General features: G+C 42.9%; 1 long non-coding RNA gene across 1 annotated transcript; it reads left to right on the top strand.

The window, feature by feature from the left end:
• The first annotated feature begins 25 nt into the window (after positions 1–25).
• Positions 26–16,544, top strand: LOC310701330. The gene is made up of 4 exons (XR_014523006.1): positions 26–136; positions 518–569; positions 13,488–13,569; positions 15,606–16,544. It is a non-coding gene; the product is annotated as an uncharacterized lncRNA (long non-coding RNA).
• Positions 16,545–18,395: the final 1,851 nt, after the last annotated feature.

The following is an 18,395-nucleotide window of genomic DNA, read 5'->3' as shown; positions in this document are numbered from 1 at the left end:
CACGTCTGGCTAGGCATGCGCAATCCACAGGGAAAATCCTGCTACACTGGAGCGGAGCGCGGAGCGGCCGAGGTGCATGCTGGGAAGCGTAGTCTCTCCGGCGGCTCAGGTCGTTGGGTAACGGGCGAGGAAACAGGTGGGAAGAAGTATCCGATTAACACGTCTGCTGCAGGGTATAATCTAATCCGAATTGGCATAGGAAGGGGGGCGCGGCGGGCGTCCTCCGTGAGGTAGCAGTAGATGCTTCCTCTGCAGAGACTAAGAGCCTGAGGTCTGAGCAGAGCAATCGCTGCTTCAAATCTCATTCTGACTGGTAATCCTTTCAAAATAACCGGGGTGAGCAAAGTAGAGGGGGGATGTAGATGCTTGGTTAAGATTTTGTTAGCATACCTGAAAGGGGGCAGGGCTTTTTCTTCATGTTTTGTAAATAAACACTGGGGTGGGCATGCAAACTGCTTGTTGGTTTAATATGTCTATGGACATATTTCAGCTTATCATTTATATTTATTTTTTCTAGAAACTCTTCCAGTCTTGAACATTACAAAAACGAAAACAGCAGCAGTTTCTTGGTAATTTACACTGAAATCCTGGCCATGTGTACTCAGCAGTAAATCCTTTTTAATTCAATTAAGCTTATTCCCTGGTAAATGGAGTTTAGGACTGCATCCATTATTTTGTGTAAACATTACTGGTTTAAAACACAGCTAGATTGTTCTTTTCCTCAAGTCGGGCTGAAGGCAGTTTGTGGGGAAAGTGCATCAAAATGCAGTATTTCATAAGGAATAATAATAATACTCTGGGCGGCTCCTAACAGAATATTAAAAACATGATAAGGAAAACAACAGGACAGATATGGATTGTGGCAAACGTCATGTGTACACTGCTTCCCACGTCACTGTTGGGAGCACACTGGGTGCAGAGTAAATAAGGGTGTGTACCCATCCTTCATTTCCCAGTGTTACAGTTAGACCAGCCTACCTGACTGGCACATGTACAGCTTCAAGAACCCCACTATAAAATCACAGGCACCTTGCAGATTTGTTTTGAAAAGCATCTCTTTCGCACACGTGGTGCCTCTCACATCTCCATAAAAGAGCTTATGAGCCCCACAGAACAAGCAGCCTCACACAGAATCCTATACAATAAGGCACCCCACTGCTCCATGGCAGTAAAAACAAAAGAACACCCAAGTGCCAGACGCTATCAAACACCTCTAAATGCTTCTAGGATAGCCATGCCTAGGATGGATATTCCCTGCAATATCACAGTTCTGTAAAACATTACCTTCTACATATATCCCATTGCACAAATACCCCTAAAATGGCAGAAGCACATTACAACTGCCTTATAGCATGCCATTAAATTGAGTACAGTCTCTTCTAATTGGCAACAACTCTCTTCACAGTCTTTTTTAGCCTTGCTTCAAGTCCTTGAACAAGTAGCTCCAGGTATTGAACCTGGGAACTTATACATATCAGCCCCAGCCAGCATGACCCATGGTCAGGGATGATGGGAGCAATAGCAAAATCTTGAAGGTACCAAGTTAGCTACCCTATATGCCAGGAATAGAGAACCTGTGACCTTCCAAATGTTGTTGGACTCCAACTCCCATCTGCCCCTGCCAGCATGGCCAACAGACAGGGATGGTGGGAGCGAGAGTTAGGGTTGCCACCCGTCCCTAGAAATATGTGATTGTCCGTTTTGGGGAGAAAAGTGTCCCCTGACCTGTTTGGACGGGATGCCTTTTTTCATGTATTCAGGCTCATTCTCATCCTCAAAACTGTGCGAGCAGAGGGTGGGTCCGGTGGGAGGAGAAGAGGGAGAGCCTGAGCAGGAGTTTGTATGGGGTGGGTGGGTCCATGAGATGGAGAATGAGAGCAAGAGTTATTGTGGGATGGTGAGCAGAGAGTGGGGTGGGGCCAGGAGGAGGAGGAGTTTGAGAGAGAGGGTTTTTATGCGGGCAGAGGGTGAGTCCTGGAGAAAGAGGGGTGTTGCACGGGCCTGGTCTGTTCATCCACCCAGTGGAGTGCAGGGAGTATTAGGAAGGAGTTTATGCACAGAGGCAGGTGGATCAGAGAGCAAGTTGTTGTTTTCATTGAATAAACCACTGTAACCCCCATGTGCCATTGTAATAGATTGCTTTGAAGTTATTTCTGCACCCAGTGAAGTAATTTTTAGCCCCTCAATCCCTCCCCCCGCCCCGTCCTGTCCTGTCTTTTGCCCGACCTGTTCTTATTTTGCCTGACCAACGGTGGCAACCCTAGCTGGAGTCCAAAGGCACCTATAGGGCCACATGTTTCCCATACTTGCCATAAACGCATATAAAATGAAAGAGATTGTGAGAATGTGTTTTGGCTGCTCTGTTAATGACAGGGGAACAATGTTAGGCATCCTAGATCCATAGTCCAGATACAGGCACAGGAATGTTCTGATTTGCAGGTACTTAAAAACTAGGGCTGCCATATTTCCGGATTTTCCCAGACATTACCAGGATTTCAAAGGCAGAAGTGACATCTGGGTGGCGGTTTGTCCTGGATCTTCAGCAAATAGACCAAAAAATCATGGGTTTTTTGTGTTTTCATAAAAAGACAGCTCAACAACTTTTGGGTTTTCCTTTAAAAAGCTCAACAATTTCGGTGGTTTCCTAAAACACTCAACAACTTTTGGGGTGTCCTTGTTTTTACCTTTTGAAATATGGCAACCCTAAAACAGGCTTAACTAGCACCTCGTCAGGGAAATTTAGGAGAGTTAGCTGTATTCAGCTAAGTCATACTCGGACATTACAATAACTTAGGACTATTGATCTCATTGAGTGTACTCCAAGTATGACTGGATGCAACCCAGCATGTTCAGCCCAACAGAAGTGTGTTGAAAGGCAACAATCAAGCTCCCCAATTTTGTACGTAGAATCACTAAGAAAATTTGAGTTGTGTAATGCAAAATACAGAAATGAGTAAATATAGAACCAAGGAAAACTTCTAGAAAGTCATTATTATTACATTCACTATGCACCCAGTTTTAAAAGACATTATTTTAAAAATGAGGGCTAGTGACCAGTTGCAATTCTTCAAAGTAAAAGCATATAAATTATTCAAATAAAAATACAAGCCACACAAATAAGGTTTTAAAGAAATAATATTAGTGTCTGAGAGCCTAAGGGCAGGAGTTCTGCAGCATGCGGCAGCCATCATTATTTGTGTCTATATAACTTGGCATAATTGACATACTAGAAACACATCCATGAAATGTTAATGGGGTGCTTTTATTTGTTCAGACACCCAGATTAACACATTTACTTAGAATGAAGTTCCACCAATTTAAATACAACTTTATTTTCAAGTATGACTGCTGGCCTATGTTTCTTATTCAGAACTACGTACTACTGAATTCGCTGGGGTTTACTTATAAAGAAACATTGTTAGGATCATATTGTTAAGATGCTTAAGAATGCACCTTAAGATCCTGCATTATGCATGTTAAGTCACACACAAGCTCCACTAAATTCTAAGGGATTTAACTCCCAAATAAGCATGCTTCAGATTGCTTCAATATTGAGGTATGGAACAGGAAAATACTTGTGCCATTGGTTTCCACCATTAGCAGCTTTATGGGTTAAAAACTATATGGCAGCAAGGCAATTGTGCTTTTAATGCTATTAGTGATGTCTCACCAGCCTGGTATACATTTCCACTGTAGCTCACAGTGCCAAATACATAGTCCAACACAATCATAGCTTTTTGCCATTTTTTCTAGTCCTTGGGCAGGCTTGGAGAAGAAAGATACCCTCAGTACAACTTGTGTTAGTTCTGCCAGTGTGTGAGAAGTGGTTTCATTTCAGCCTTGATTATGTATTGGGAACTCTTCAAAACTTCAAGTAAACAAATGAAGCACAGCCTGTCCAGAATCAATTTGTGTAACCTTCATTTTGATCATTATATTTGAATGATCATCTCATCCCAGATAACTAATTGGTACACTTCCCAAATCATAGGCATGCAGAGAGCAAGTTCTGTCTGGCATGGCCAGTAAGCCTTGCTAGGAATACTAATGCCTAGGTAAGTAATTGAGTGTATAATGTAATTGGTCACTGCATAATCAGGAAATTTCTTAACCTACAGCCAAACAGTGTGTGAAATAAGGGTAGGGAACTTGCAGATATAGAGATGTTGCTGGTTGGAGTCCAACTCCCAATGGTCAGGGATGATGGGAGATGCAGTCCAACCACATCTGGGTGATCACAGGTTCTGTACTCCTGTTGCAAAGTGTCAACAGTATAGATTTGTTAACCTGTCACTGTAATACCCTTTAGATCTTATGAAAGTGAAAAAAGTGAAGCCATTATGAGTAATACTATTGGTACATGGCCCTTTGGTTACATGCTATGTTTACTTGACTTGTATATGTTTATTGTCTCAAATCACTAAATATTTTCTTTTTGTTAATGGTGCCTGCAGATGTGGTGAATCAACAACACTGCTAGCACATTTGCAAAGCTAAGCAGGGTCTGGTATGGTTTCAAATTGGATGGGGAAACGTGTTGAGATTCCAGCATTGCAGGGGGTTGGACGAGATGATCCTCAGGGATCCCTTCCAACTCTAGAGTTTTATGATTCTATGAAATCAAGCCTACCTTGTGTGACATTATAAAGGCCAGTTCAAACATTACCATCTGCACTTACAAACTGCTTTCTATACTCACATGGAAGACTTCCAACCATTTTTGTATTACTAAGCTCATTGTTCATATAAGCATCATACAATGTGCACTAAGAAAGCACACAGACTTTAACATTTTGGAATCTTTGAGACCATGGTATAGCAGAAGTCTATGGACTCTCCACTGACATGTTATGCCCACCTCACAACTATAGATGCTGGCAAGTATAAAAAGTGGTGCAACATCTGAATCAGCCCCCGCCCCCAAACCAGGTATAATTCAGTGTGATCCTTAGAAATATTGGTTACCTGAGCATAAAAACTGCATGCAATCTCAACAGTACTGGTAGAAAACTGTCCATAATTCTTGCTGGAAGAGAAGAGGAAGCAGATAATAACTGCTGTTAATTCTCACTCACACATACACGTGTAATTAAAAATAATACACCTCTCCACCGCTCAATATATAATATTGGAAATGCAAGTAGAGAAATTCCTTGCTATCTACATAAGTGACTCCTTTTACACAAACCAAAAATATAAAATAAAAAATAGATTCACCTGGTAACTCCCAGGCACTTTTAAACAGATTTCCATTTGTATTATACAGACACAATTATCCCAGCCTGTGTGCACTCTTCTGGTTTCCCATGGATTTCTGAACCTTCAATGATTATCATAACTTCTCTTTGATTCCTTTGTGCCAAAAAATGCTTACATCTTCAGTTACTCTATAGCACAGTCGCTGCTCTTAAAGAATGCAAAAGCAACCTCAGTATGAAAAATTTGCCAAGCTAGGTTGGCAGGACGGCTTTTATCAGACCGGAAAGCAGAAATGCTCCCTGCAATAGCAAAAAGAGAGAGAGGGGAGAGAGCATCTTTCAACACAAGAGTGGCTTACTTTACACGGCAATTCAAGGAGACTGCATCTGCAACAGGGAACAAAATCACATCATGTTTTGACAATTTCCAGCTGTAATAGCACCTAGCTGTTACACAGTCATTTCCAACCAGAGACTTCAAAAACTATTCAGATAGGATATAATTGTCTTTATAATACTTGTGCAGGTTGGAAAGTGGACCAACAACAGCAATTCACACAAACTACGCAGCAAGTCAATAGATAAGGCAGCTTCATTGAATTACAGCCCTGGATCAATCTGTGCTAACATGTTGCCTTTATTTTTGATGTCTTGCTTTGGTTGTTTCCTCTCATAATCACTTAGTTTGTTTTGTGTGCTTCCATTATTCCACTTTGCCTTTGTTCTCATATGTGAAGTCTGCTATTGTCGAAGTTCCCTTCCCTGTTTTGTCAGTTTTCTATGGATTTAAAACCCAGTCTTAGGTTTGGCACAGTCTTTCACAACAAACTAGAAAAATGCCCTCCAAATGGTTGGCATCTGTATGGAAATATTGCCATAAATAATGGGTTGCAGCTGAGTGGATGGGTGATGCCCTATTTATGACCAGTTCCTCATGGGCCCTGCTTCCTACCATTCACATCCACACCAACAGCTCTCTTATACCATTTAAACTGTGATGTGCTCCCCCCTCCACACACACATCATGCCAGGAACTATAGTTTGTTACAGGTGCTGGGAATTGTACTTCTGTCGCCTAACAACTTTGAGCACCCTTAACAATATAGAGTTCTCCATATTCACATTCACTTTAACAGCCATGTGGGGTCTAAGAGGCTTGGATGTGGATGTGATTGCTCCCTTGGACATGCTTGCTTTGATCTGCTGCCTAATCAGCAGGGCTGGCCCATCCATAAGGTAGGCTGAAGCAGTTGCCTTGGGCAACAGAAGTCCAAGAGATGGTGTCCCATGGGCTCACTACCAGCTGCACTGCCTCCACTGTGATCTCACTGGAGTCAGGTGATTGTTGGAAATGTAATATGGAAGGAACTTTCTATCATATGTGGTGGACCTGTAGAGTAGCTAAGGAATGTGGTTTAGCTTAGTATTACATCCCAACATAGGTTCATGACTCATTGGACACCTTGGCTGACACTGTCACAAGAGCAGCATCTTCATCACTGCAGAGCCAAGCAACTTTATCCTGGAAGTGCTAAGTCAACCAGTCCCTGTCAGGAGTGACCAACCTCCAGACCACATAGAAGAACTCTGCTGGATGGCTACTCAAAGATACAATAGAAACCATTGCTGTATTTCTTTATTTCTTGGTATAATTATTATTTGAACTAGAGAAAATTGGTTCACATTAATTATTCACAAACTTTATTCCAGCTAAGCCCACAGGATTCCCATAGACAAAGATCACACATACAGCAACAATGCATAAATGCCTAAGAAGATTTTCAACATAGCTAATATTAAATTAGTAATATGAACACAACAACCAGTTCATAACTACTATTAAAATGCCATACAAACCTGTGTCTCTTATTAGGTACAACCATGACTGAAACCTTAAAATGTACTCTCTGTGTACCCTGTGCTTCCCCTCTCCATTACTACCAGGCATTATTTCTATAATATGTTTACACAATTATCCATTGTGATCGTCAACCAAACAAATTTCATCAGATGCCGTTTAATGTAGGAGAAGGGGATCCTGCTTTTCCTGAGCCTCCGAAAAGCAGCACAATAGACCTCCATCTCCTGCCTGAAGAATGTGAATCGGGGCAACCCCTTAGCATGGGATAGAGCATTGCCCCACATTAGGCTTTGACTAGATGACCCCACATGGGCTTTGACTAGATGACCCTCGTGGTCCCTCCCAACTCTACAATTCTGTGATTGAATCTATGAAGGAGATTGCCTCTTCTCTTTTCTGTAGTCTCCAGACTGGTATGGTCCCTGTGTTATTGAGTAGGTCTGGTGGTCAAGGAGGTGACTTCTCAGGCTAAATGGATTTCGAAGAAGGCATCCATGAGAGCCCTAGCTTAGGTTCCCCGGGCAGTGGAGCATTTGCCTGAGGATCAGGCACCCAGTTAAGTTGTCCAGCAGAATGCAGCCAGCTTATCCTCCTCTGACTCTTAACTCAGGAACAGGGCTGTGACAGCAATGTCCTCTACAGCCACTTCTTATTAAAGTGCTGGTGCAGGAGGACAACTAATTAAATTTTTCTCATACATATTAACTGTTGGATTTGCTTTTAATGTTTTAACAATGACCTAGATGCCCGGTTTCTTAAACGTAAATAATGGAAGGTACTTAATCAAGAATCTCTGTGTTATTTTGAGGTTGAGGAATGTGTGCTGAAGGTTTGCAGTTTGCTTATTTCTTTATTTATGAATCACTTCCATAAAACAACTTAAAGTAATTTAACAATAAAAGCACACATAACAACAATTTCAAGTCTAGTACACCTACAGAGTGGGATAAGAAATCTTGTCTTAAAAGGCTTGTTGGAAAAGAATGGTCTTCAATAGGTGCCAAAGACTTTTCTAGAGACAGTTTGACAGATGCTTGAGATACCCCTTATTTTTGCTGATATTTTTCTTATGGCTTACTACAATTGCAAAGACAGAATAAGTTGTAATGTGGGTTTGGGAGGGAGAGTGGAAGAGATATTATGTACCTGTTAAATTCTGTTCTTTAAAACAATTCCTTAGCACAGAATTATATTTATTACTTAAGAACAAGACACTGGGAGTTACTTTATAATGAGTCAGGCTATTAGCCTATCTACTCCACTATTCTGTGGCCTGCACAAGCTTCCCAGGGTCTGAAGTAGGGGCCTTTCTTTATCATTAGCAATACCAAATAATGAATGATCTACATGAAAGTGTGCTCTCTCTACTACTGAGCTATCGATCTCTCATGTAGGTTGTTAAGACTAACAAGGGAAAAGAGAGAGGAACTGGTGTTGAAGAGAGTGCATGATCCTATGTTCTGGCTCACAAATTGCAGAAATTTGTTTGCAAGGAGCCAGCACTACATATGAAGAGGGATTGCCCTTTGTATACAGTTCTACCTATTTGTGCATGACCAGCATCTGGCATGGAAGCTGTAAATTAATGAGCTCAAAAGGGAATACGGGAATAACCCAGAAAAGGTTCAGAGGAGATTCTTCTATAGTCATTGGCATGTCTCTTTCTACCCGGGCCTTTGCTAGGTCGTATCTTACAAATGGGTCTTCTCCCCCTCCTGCGTAGATGCCTGGTAAGAAAACTGTCCAGCAACCAAACAGGTACTCCTGTGACTCTTCCACCTTCTGTGTTCTGGGGTGATGTGGTAGAACTGGGGAATGAGGCAAGGTTTGAGATGTGGGAGGAGAGGTGCTTGGGGGACCCAGGTGAAAAATTATTGAGATGGAGCTTTTCAGGCTGCCTTTGGACTACTGCAGGTTCCTTCAAGCCTTCAGTTGGAGGGGAGATCTCCACAGAGCTCTAAGTGTCTTCTCAGAGTCTTGGTTGGATGGTCCTGATACTACTGTGTTCTTTGTTAATTCTGGAATTATTTTCAGGAATATGGAAAAGGTTAAGAATTGTTGTTGTTGTGGACTTCCGGGATAGCGCGAACGGGTAATGGCGGATTCTCTCCGAGCTCCGGAGGGAATCGGCTCCGTTGAGGGCGGGTCTTGCCGTGCCGGCGACACGGGGACCCTTAAAAACCGCAGGCGCGGAAGCCTGCGGACTTCGTGACTCGGTGGGCACCTTAAGCGCCCTCCCCGACCCGCGAAGAGCCTTTTTAAAGGCTGCGGAGTGGACTGGGGAGCGGCGTGGTGCTGAGAGTCCATCGCTACCTCGGCGGAGCGAAGCCGCGAGCCAGGACCGAAGAGCGCTATCTTTCTTCCTGAAATTGGACTGGAAAATGTAACCCGTGAGTAGAAGGAAATTTCGGCACTAAAAGATTTTATTCTTGAATTTAAGTACGATCGGGGGGACGTGTTAAAAAGGAAGTCCACACCCCCCCCCACTAAAGGACCTAAAGCAAAGAGAGACCACTAGGTCGGAAAAGACGCTGGTGTTTAAATAGATAACTTTCATAAATTGGATTAAGAAGTATTTGCGCTGGAGAGGAAGAGAGAGGAATTTCAGAGGTCTTCTTTTTGGGTTGACCCCCCCCCCCTAGACCCGGGAAGTGCCCTGTGTGTGAGCCCGAGAAAAAGAACAAGGAGTTTGACAGCTGTCAAAAGAGCTGTCAAACGGGAGACTAAAGATTGGAACTGTGTTAATAATATCTTTTTGGATTAAAAGTGCTACATTAAAAGTGAACTGATTGGAAACAAGGTGACTGTGAACAACAAAGTAACGGATTGTTGGAAAAGAATTGATGGAAACCCCCCTGGAGGGAACTAAAGACATTGCAATGGCTGCAGAAGGAAAAGTATGGGCGGAGATAGAAAGAATGTTTTGTCTTGTGGGAACTCTACAAGAGCACAGTACTCTTATGAGTGAACAATTGATGACCTTCAATCTTGAACTAAACAACTCTGTCGATGACACAAAGTGGATGGAAAAAAACTCTGCAGCTGCAGAAGAAAAGATAATTTCGGAGCTGGGGGAAAAAGAAGAAGAGAGAGGAGAGGAAATGCAAGTGGAAAAAACCAACCAAGAGCCTGCAACCTTTGGAAACAAAGGAAGTAAAGAAGATGACCAGTGGATTACAAATCTGCAGAAGGAGAGAAAGATAAAGGAAGAAGCCCCTGGAATAACTCGAATATTGGATTATAAAAAAACAGACATTTATGATCGGGACTTCTTCTTTAGGTTGGAGTATGGGAGACTGATTGATCCTGGCCAGAAACTGCTCTTGGTTGATTTGGAAAGAGGGAAATACGAGGGGTGGATGGCAGAACCCCCTCGAGAAGAGAAGGTCAACAAAATGGACTGCCAACAAAACTGGTGGAGAGAGACCAACTGGGGCTTAAGGGCCTCGGATGTGAGAAATCCGGGCTAAAATGGTTTCTTTTCTTTAAGGACATTGGTTTGGGAAGGGACGGAAACCGGGGAAGGGGGGAGGGGAGAGTAGAGTAGTGAAAATCTGAGATTTAGAATGGGAATATATGATTTTTGGTTTAACATTTTAAGGAGGGAATTTGTGGGAGAGAATTTAGGCCGACTCTAGAGAAAGTACTTAATGTATAAAGCTGGATAAGCAAAATTGGGCCAAGAAAAAGTAATAAACTTTAAGAAAAGACAAGAATAACATTTAAGAGACGGGAGAAAATAATTTGCTGAGACAATTAAGGAAATTGGAAGGTGGAAAGGGGGGTGTGGGGAAGTCAAGGAAAGAAGGGAATGAAAGTAAGTTTATGAAATCATACGTGTTTTATTGTGTCTTTTTATGTTTGTATGTCTATTAAAATGTGAAAACCCAATAAAAATTTTATATAAAAAAAAAAGAATTGTTGTTGTTGTTTAGTCGTTTAGTCGTGTCCGACACTTCGTGACTCCATGGACCAGAGCACGCCAGGCACTTCTGTCTTCCACTGCCTCCTGCAGTTTGGTCAGACTAATGTTTGTGGCTTCGAGAACACTGTCCAACCATCTCGTCCTCTGTCATCCCCTTCTCCTTGTGCCCTCCATCTTTCCCAACATCAGGGTCTTTTCCAGGGAGTCTTCTCTTCTCATGAGGTGGCCAAAGTATTGGAGCCTCAGCTTCACGATCTGTCCTTCCAGTGACCACTCAGGGCTGATTTCCTTAAGAATGGATGTGTTTGATCTTCTTCATGGGACTCTCAAGAGTCTCCTCCAGCACCATAATTCAAAAGCATCAATTCTTCGGTGATCAGCCTTCTTTATGGTCCAGCTCTCACTTCCATACATCACTACTGGGAAAACCATGGCTTTAACTATACGGACCTTTGTTGGCAAGGTGATGTCTCTGCTTTTTAAGATGCTGTCTAGCTTTGCCATCGCCTTTCTCCCAAGGAGCAGGCGTCTTTTAATTTCGTGACTGCTGTCACCATCTGCAGTGATCATGGAGCCCAAGAAAGTAAAATCTCTCACTGCCTCCATTTCTTCCCCTTCTATTTGCCAGGAGGTGATGGGCCCAGTGGCCATGATCTTCGTTTTTTTGATGTTGAGCTTCAGACCATATTTTGCGCTCTCCTCTTTCACCCTCATTAAAAGGTTCTTTAATTCCTCTTCACTTTCTGCCATCAAGGTTGTATCATCTGCATATCTGAGGTTGTTGATATTTCTTCCAGCGATCTTAATTCCGGCTTGGGATTCATCCAGCCCAGCCTTTCGCATGATGAATTCTGCATATAAGTTAAGAATTAAAAAGTCTTAATTCCATCACCCTTTGATGGAATTGCCATTCATGGAAATGGAGAGAACCATCTATGTTACTCTAATTTCTAGGTTACTAAAATTGTTCTAGACTGGCCTCTTTGAAATCTTGCCGTAATTCAACATTATATAGATGGCTTACATGAGCACAGTCCTTATGGGGGACCTAACCCTACAAAATTGTCAGCACTTTGATTTTCAAAATGAAGCATTCGGTCTTGTATTTAACAGGGAAAGTTTATTTATTATTTGCATCCTGGTTTTATTTTATTTTCTAGTACTCACCCAAGTAATTAAGAACCCCATAAAGTATATTCATGTAGCTGAGCAGTCCTCTGACTGATGAAAGGGGAGTCAGTCCAGTTTGGTATTCAATACTGGTATGCCTAAATGTTGTTATTGCCTTATTTTTGGCAGTAACACTGGATATTTGCCTCATTCCTTAACAATGCGTCATTTCTCTCCAGAATGAAGCTGTATTGTGGTTACTGCCATCATGTAGCCAGTCTCTGCCCTTTGCATTTCAGATGTGCTAATTATTTTGATATCTTGGTGTGCTGCCGACCGCTATTGCAAGCATTCAGTATTCCCTTGGCTTTATTGTCAGTTCCTGACTTGGTGGCAAGCAGCTATACAGCAGTGTATATTTTGCTTTCACTAGTTTACCAGAGGGAGCCATAGGGATACACACATTCATCATTCCCAAGACGTCAACTTATAGGACACTATACATACAGTTCTATAGGAATGTGATGCACCCTCAGGTTCTTTATGCAAAACACACGCACCCTGTCTGAAGTGAGACAAAAATAGCTGCATGCATATCAACAAACTCTACCAAAGCTCTTTTGTTTGTCATCTTAACTACAGGGAAGAGTATTGCATTCCTCCAGCATTCTTTGCACAAGCACAATGCAAGTGATCCTTCCCCGTCTCTGAAGGAGTAACACATTTAGAAAAGTGCTCATAAAGCTATCATGAGAAGGGCAGGATAAGCTGGACGTTCCATATGAATTTTCACCAGACTACTCAATCGTGTGAATGTTGAGAAAGAAAGTGACCTTGCAATGCCTCACACACGTGAAATAGGACCACATAGATCAGGCCATTGCCATAACCATTATTAGCTTCATGGCAAGTCCTACTATTAGGTAGAGTAAGGCGGAAGATGCTGTGGGGTGTTATTGGAGGATAGAGAATATGGCCTAGTAGATTGCCTGAACCCTTCTTGCCAATGTTGAAATAAGATCCAGTTTGGTCAACTTTTGAGTGTGGAAATGTGGGGTGGGTGCCATCTTGTCATTTGCCTTAGGCTGCAAAAAGTATTGGGCTGCTCTTGACCATCTTATCTGGAATGTAGTAAGAATTTAAAGTGCCATTCTCTGTGCACATGTATGCTTTGTCAGTGTCTTAGCAATTTTTCTCCACGTTGTTGTCACCATCTCTCCTGGTATCTGCTAACTACTCCTTGCCTGGCCTCAGTAGGAAACTAGCTGCCTTCTTCTTGGTAGGCTCATCCTGCACATTCACTGTACAACAGACACTATGGGCAGATCTACACTCATCTTTTATAACGTTAAGATGGATACATTGCGTTTTGCTTGTAATGTTAATATTGTAGTGCGTTATGAAAATGTGAAGCCAGAGGGTGCTGCAGAGCAATCAAGAACCGGCAGTAGTGAAACTGTTTGGACAGACAAAAGGTAAGGAATGTTTTTAACTTACCAGTATGCCCTGTGACGTTTTAGAATGATGTATCTAATATTGTGCTTATAATATTTTAAAGGTTGGTGAAGATCCAGTCTATTTCATTTAACTTTAAGGAGCCTGGGATGGATTAGAATATGCAGAGCTTTCGAACCTCCTACACTGTTTTTTCCTCAGACTGTCAGTACTCTGACTGTCAGAACTCCTTATTAAATTCTGCTAATGACAAGATAGTAAAACCACAGCAGTATCTGGGAGTAAACCTGGTAACATGGACCCAGAGTGTCAGGGATAGACAGTATCTGAAAGCCCCAAAGTCACAGTATGGAGTTAAAAGGATAGACTGGATTTATTTATAGAAATCAAAATTGGCAGGGCATTGAAAGGAAAAGGAAGAAAAGGAATTCCCAATTTATAGAAAGGAAAAAGAGAAAAATGGGTGACCTGTTTATAGAATTGTATCCCTTCACAACAGGGGTTTTAAATGTACCCTTGAGTACTCCCACTTGGTGTGTGGGGGTTTTTTTGTATTTTTGTTTGTTTGTTTTGAGGTTAGGCTTGCAGAAATAGCCAATATTTTAAATGAGAAGGTAAACGCTACCAAAAAAACCAAACACACACCCATAGACATGTCTGTGTCTTCGGGGAAAAAAAAAATTTTTAGTGGGGAAGACAGAGCAGAACAGAAAGAAAACTGGAAAGGAAAAAAGGAATACATTCCTATCAATGGAGGATGTCATGGAATGGATGGATGGATGCAGATGAGTGGTGGAAACAAAACAGCTCAGGCCTAGTGATCACAGCAATTATTCCCAGTAGGTCTTGCCCCAGTGAGGCATTTGTGAGGAGAGAAGGGCGTCTGCCTCCTGGCCCCCAGCCTCCCCAGCCTCCGCTTCAGCCTCGGGACCTCTCTGAGCTGATCACCTAGTAAGCTGGGCTGTGGTGTCTTGCCTGCCTCAGTCTCTTAAAGTGCACTTCCCAGTATTTTCAATGCCTCGGAACCCGCCTTTTTCATGGTGACGGGGGCGCCTTTGGTTCTGGTGATGTGGGCACTCCCCCCTGGCTCCTGTGAACTGGCAGCTGCCACTTCAACATCCTCTGATGTCCCTTGAATCCCTGCTAAGTCCCCAACCTCCCCTTCCCCATCTTCAGCTTGTCCTGGTATGTACCAGTTGTGGCCACACCCTTCCTCTTCACCAGTATCCTGCCAGCTCATGACAGTCTTGCTTATTATGATAGTCTTTCCTGGAGCTTACACAGCTCTCCATGAAACCAAAACTTATGCACTGCACGTACAGATAGAGATTATCATCTTCAGCAGAGTCCCAGGTGGAATCTACACCCATATAAAAACAGTTCTGAAAATGCTTTTTAAAAAACATTTTTAAAAATACATCGAATTTCCCATAAGGCTCGCTATCACCATCTAGTGTCACTTTGTATATTGCACTTAAAACACAAAACGCTTTATTTGCAGCTGTATAACTGAGTCCCCAGGGGCTTGCCAATTGGAAGGTCGGTGGTTTGAATCCCCGCGACGGGGTGAGCTCCCGTTGTTTGGTCCCAGCTCCTGCCAACCTAGCAGTTCAAAAGCACGTCAAGTGCAAGTAGATAAATAGGTACTGCTTCGGCGGGAAGGTAAACAGCATTTCCATGCACTGCTCTGGTTCGTCAGAAGTGGCTTAGTCATGCTGGCCACATGACCTGGAAGCTGTACGCCAGCTCACTCAGCCAGTAAAGCGAGATGAGCACCGCAACCCCAGAGTCATCCGCAACTGGATCTAATGGTCAGGGGTACCTTTACCTTTAGCCGAGTCCCCAGTGCCACAAATGTGTTTTTTGAGGTCCACACAATCCTTTGAGCCCCTTCTCATCCCAGAACCATAAACTGGCCTATTTGCTATAGCATAATAATCCATAACTACAGCCTTTCATTTGTGTGCGTGTAGTTTTTCTGATTCTCTTTCCTTGCTCTGCAGCCTGTCATTGGCCAATAAATCTCTCAAATTCCATCCATTGTCTACTTTTCTAGGTCCCAGAGATGTTTCTCCACTGTTGCTGTGCCCTTCCTTTTATGCAGATGCTGGAAGCATCTGGAGAGTCTTCCAGAATCACTACCATCCTGTCTTATCCTATCATTTCCAGCCTACCCACAACTTTATCTGCACAGTCCAGGAAAGAGGCCACACAGAAGCAACAGCAGCGCCCACATCCTCCAAGCACCTAGCTTTGTGTCTAAGCATCCTTTGAATCCACCCTTCTCTGTTCTTTGAACCAAACTGCCACCTACCACTCATTCATTTTGAGTGGTGTGCATGCTGATTCAAAGCCCATATTATGGTTTTGGTCAGCCCTGGACAGTGCCGTCAGGCTTGCCTGGGGAGCCCAAGTTTGCTCTGTCTTGAAAACCCATTGCTATACAATAGGGGATTTTTAGTAGCTCCTGCCTGTGCTCTTCTAGCACCGGAATCCATGGAGCGTGGAACAAGGGTCAGAATGTTGCATGGACCACTCCCAAGTGACTCTGGAGTTATCAGACTTTTCTGTGAATATAAACATGCTGAAAAATATTATTATCCCATGCTCTTCCAATTTTACCTATTTAATTGTACAGTACCTGTGTGTGTAAGATTGTGTGTGCACATTCACATGCTGAGGCCTCTTTGGAAACTTGCCATGCGTATCATGTCTACACCACTGAGTGCATGGCCCTCAATTGAAAAAAGAGGAGGAGGGACAGCTAAGTGACGAAGACAAGCAACGAAGCTAGTATGTGTAGGCATAGTGTTCTGGGATATATAAACTGGGAATAACCCTGAGACACTAATAAAACACAGGCCAGCAGAACTCTTACAGAACAACAGAATGGAGTGCAGATGTAACCAAGTGGGTCATTGGAATGAGTTCAATTGTTCCATGTGTGACAGAGATAAAGCAAGCTACTTTAACAAAATAAATGCTTCAAGTGGAAAGCTGTATTTAAAAAAATAAAAAATAAACACAAAGCAATGGAGGGGCCTGGATACATTCTTAATTTATCTATGGAAAAAGGGTAATTGGCAGTGCTTAAAAATGCATGAGTGTGCAGCAAATGTTCAGCCTTCTGAAAGAGAGGTTGACAGTGAACAATTCTGTGATTGTAGAACTTTACATGTACCTTTGTCTATATCAGGGGTGCGGAAACCGTGGCCCTACAGATGTTGTGGGTTGGACTTCAACTTCTATCAGTCCCAACCAGCATGGCCAATGGCCAATGATGATGGGAGCTGTAGTCCAGCAATATCTGAAGAGCAACAGGCTCCTGCCCACATTGATATTGTGGGGGACAAGTTTATATACATGGTTACTTTAAGGGAAACTGGTATTTTGTAAGGAATGCCAAGAGATGGCAAAGTCTCACAATAATGAAAACTACCAACCATGGGTTAATTAAACTGGATGAGGTTAAAACTGCCAGACACTAGCAAATTTATGTGAAATTAATGAAAAGATGTGTTGCATTTATGCTGACTGCAGGAAGGAAAGAATTCCCAGCTGAGAAGGAAAGAGCCCAAAGTGGGTGCATATGTGGGGTTTGTGGGTGGGCCACATGTCCACCCATGTTCTTAACTGGGCAATCACATTTAGCTGCTCAGTCTTACTTAATAGTGTTCCCTGTTTTCCGAGCAATGGAGATTTCCAGGCAGCTCTGCAGGGTCAATTTCCTTCAAATGAGAGAGCTCTGGAGACGGATAGCGTTTTGTAATACCTGTTTCTGTACAAATGTACAACTGAGAATTGAGCAGGTGGCATGCAAGCAGGTACAAAGCAGCATTCGTGTCAAAGCAACATCAGCATCTCTGGGGCTTCCATTTTTCTGCCAGCCAGCTCCAAATCCTCACTACTGTTTTTTATTTCTCTGGACAAATATAAACTGCACAAAGTGAGCCTTTCAGTCTCCACACAGGCAGGTGGGTGAGCTCCAAATAGTGACTGTCCATCAGGGAGGATGAATTAGGGCCCTATTGTTCACTGGGGTGGGGGGTGCAATGTACAAAGCAGAGAAGTGACATGGCACCCCTGCCCTGAGACCTTTAAATCAGTCAGAATTGACAAAGGTAGGTGGCGTGAAGAAGGGTAGGATTTACCGGTAGCAGAAAATTCTGAAGCTATGAGACTGCAGAAGTATTGTTTGAAGAATATAAAGTAACTGAGAAAGAGAACTCATTGAAGGATGATAGAGAGAGACATAAGAAACAGTATAGAATCATAAAATTGTAGAATTAGAAGGGATCCCGAGGGTCACCTAGTCCAACCCCCTGCAATGCAGGAATCTTTTGCCCAACATGGGGGTTGAACCCACGACCCTGAGATGAAGAGTCTCCTGCTCTACCAACAGAGCTATGGGAGCATTCAGCCACTGGGTAACTTTGGGCCAGTCTGTATCTCCCAGCTTGAACCTACCTCACAGGGCTGCTGGGAGGTAGCCAGGTATGCCTAGGGAGAGCCAGGTATGCCATCGTGATCGTTTTAGAGGAAACTTGGAATTTGAATGAAATAAATAAATAAATAAATAAATAAATAAATAAATAAATAAATATGGTAATGGCCACCCATTTGAGCAGCTTTTCAGGGAATAAGTCAAATTCATGGAAGGTAAGGATATCAGCAGCTACTAGTCAGAATGCTACCTCCAGGATCAGATGACTTGTGCCACTGAATACCAGTTGTTGGGGGGAAGAAGTGGGAGATGGCTCATGCCTTCTTGTTCTGCTTATGGAGTTCCTGTAGGCAACTGCATGACCACTGTGGGTCACAGGATGCTGGACGAGGTGAACCTTTA

The sequence above is a fragment of the Podarcis liolepis genome, assembly GCF_965112155.1.
Source record: "Podarcis liolepis genome assembly, chromosome: 1".
Taxonomy (NCBI): domain Eukaryota; kingdom Metazoa; phylum Chordata; class Lepidosauria; order Squamata; family Lacertidae; genus Podarcis; species Podarcis liolepis.
Note: the sequence above shows the minus strand (reverse complement) of the source record. Positions and strands in the feature narration are given on the sequence as shown.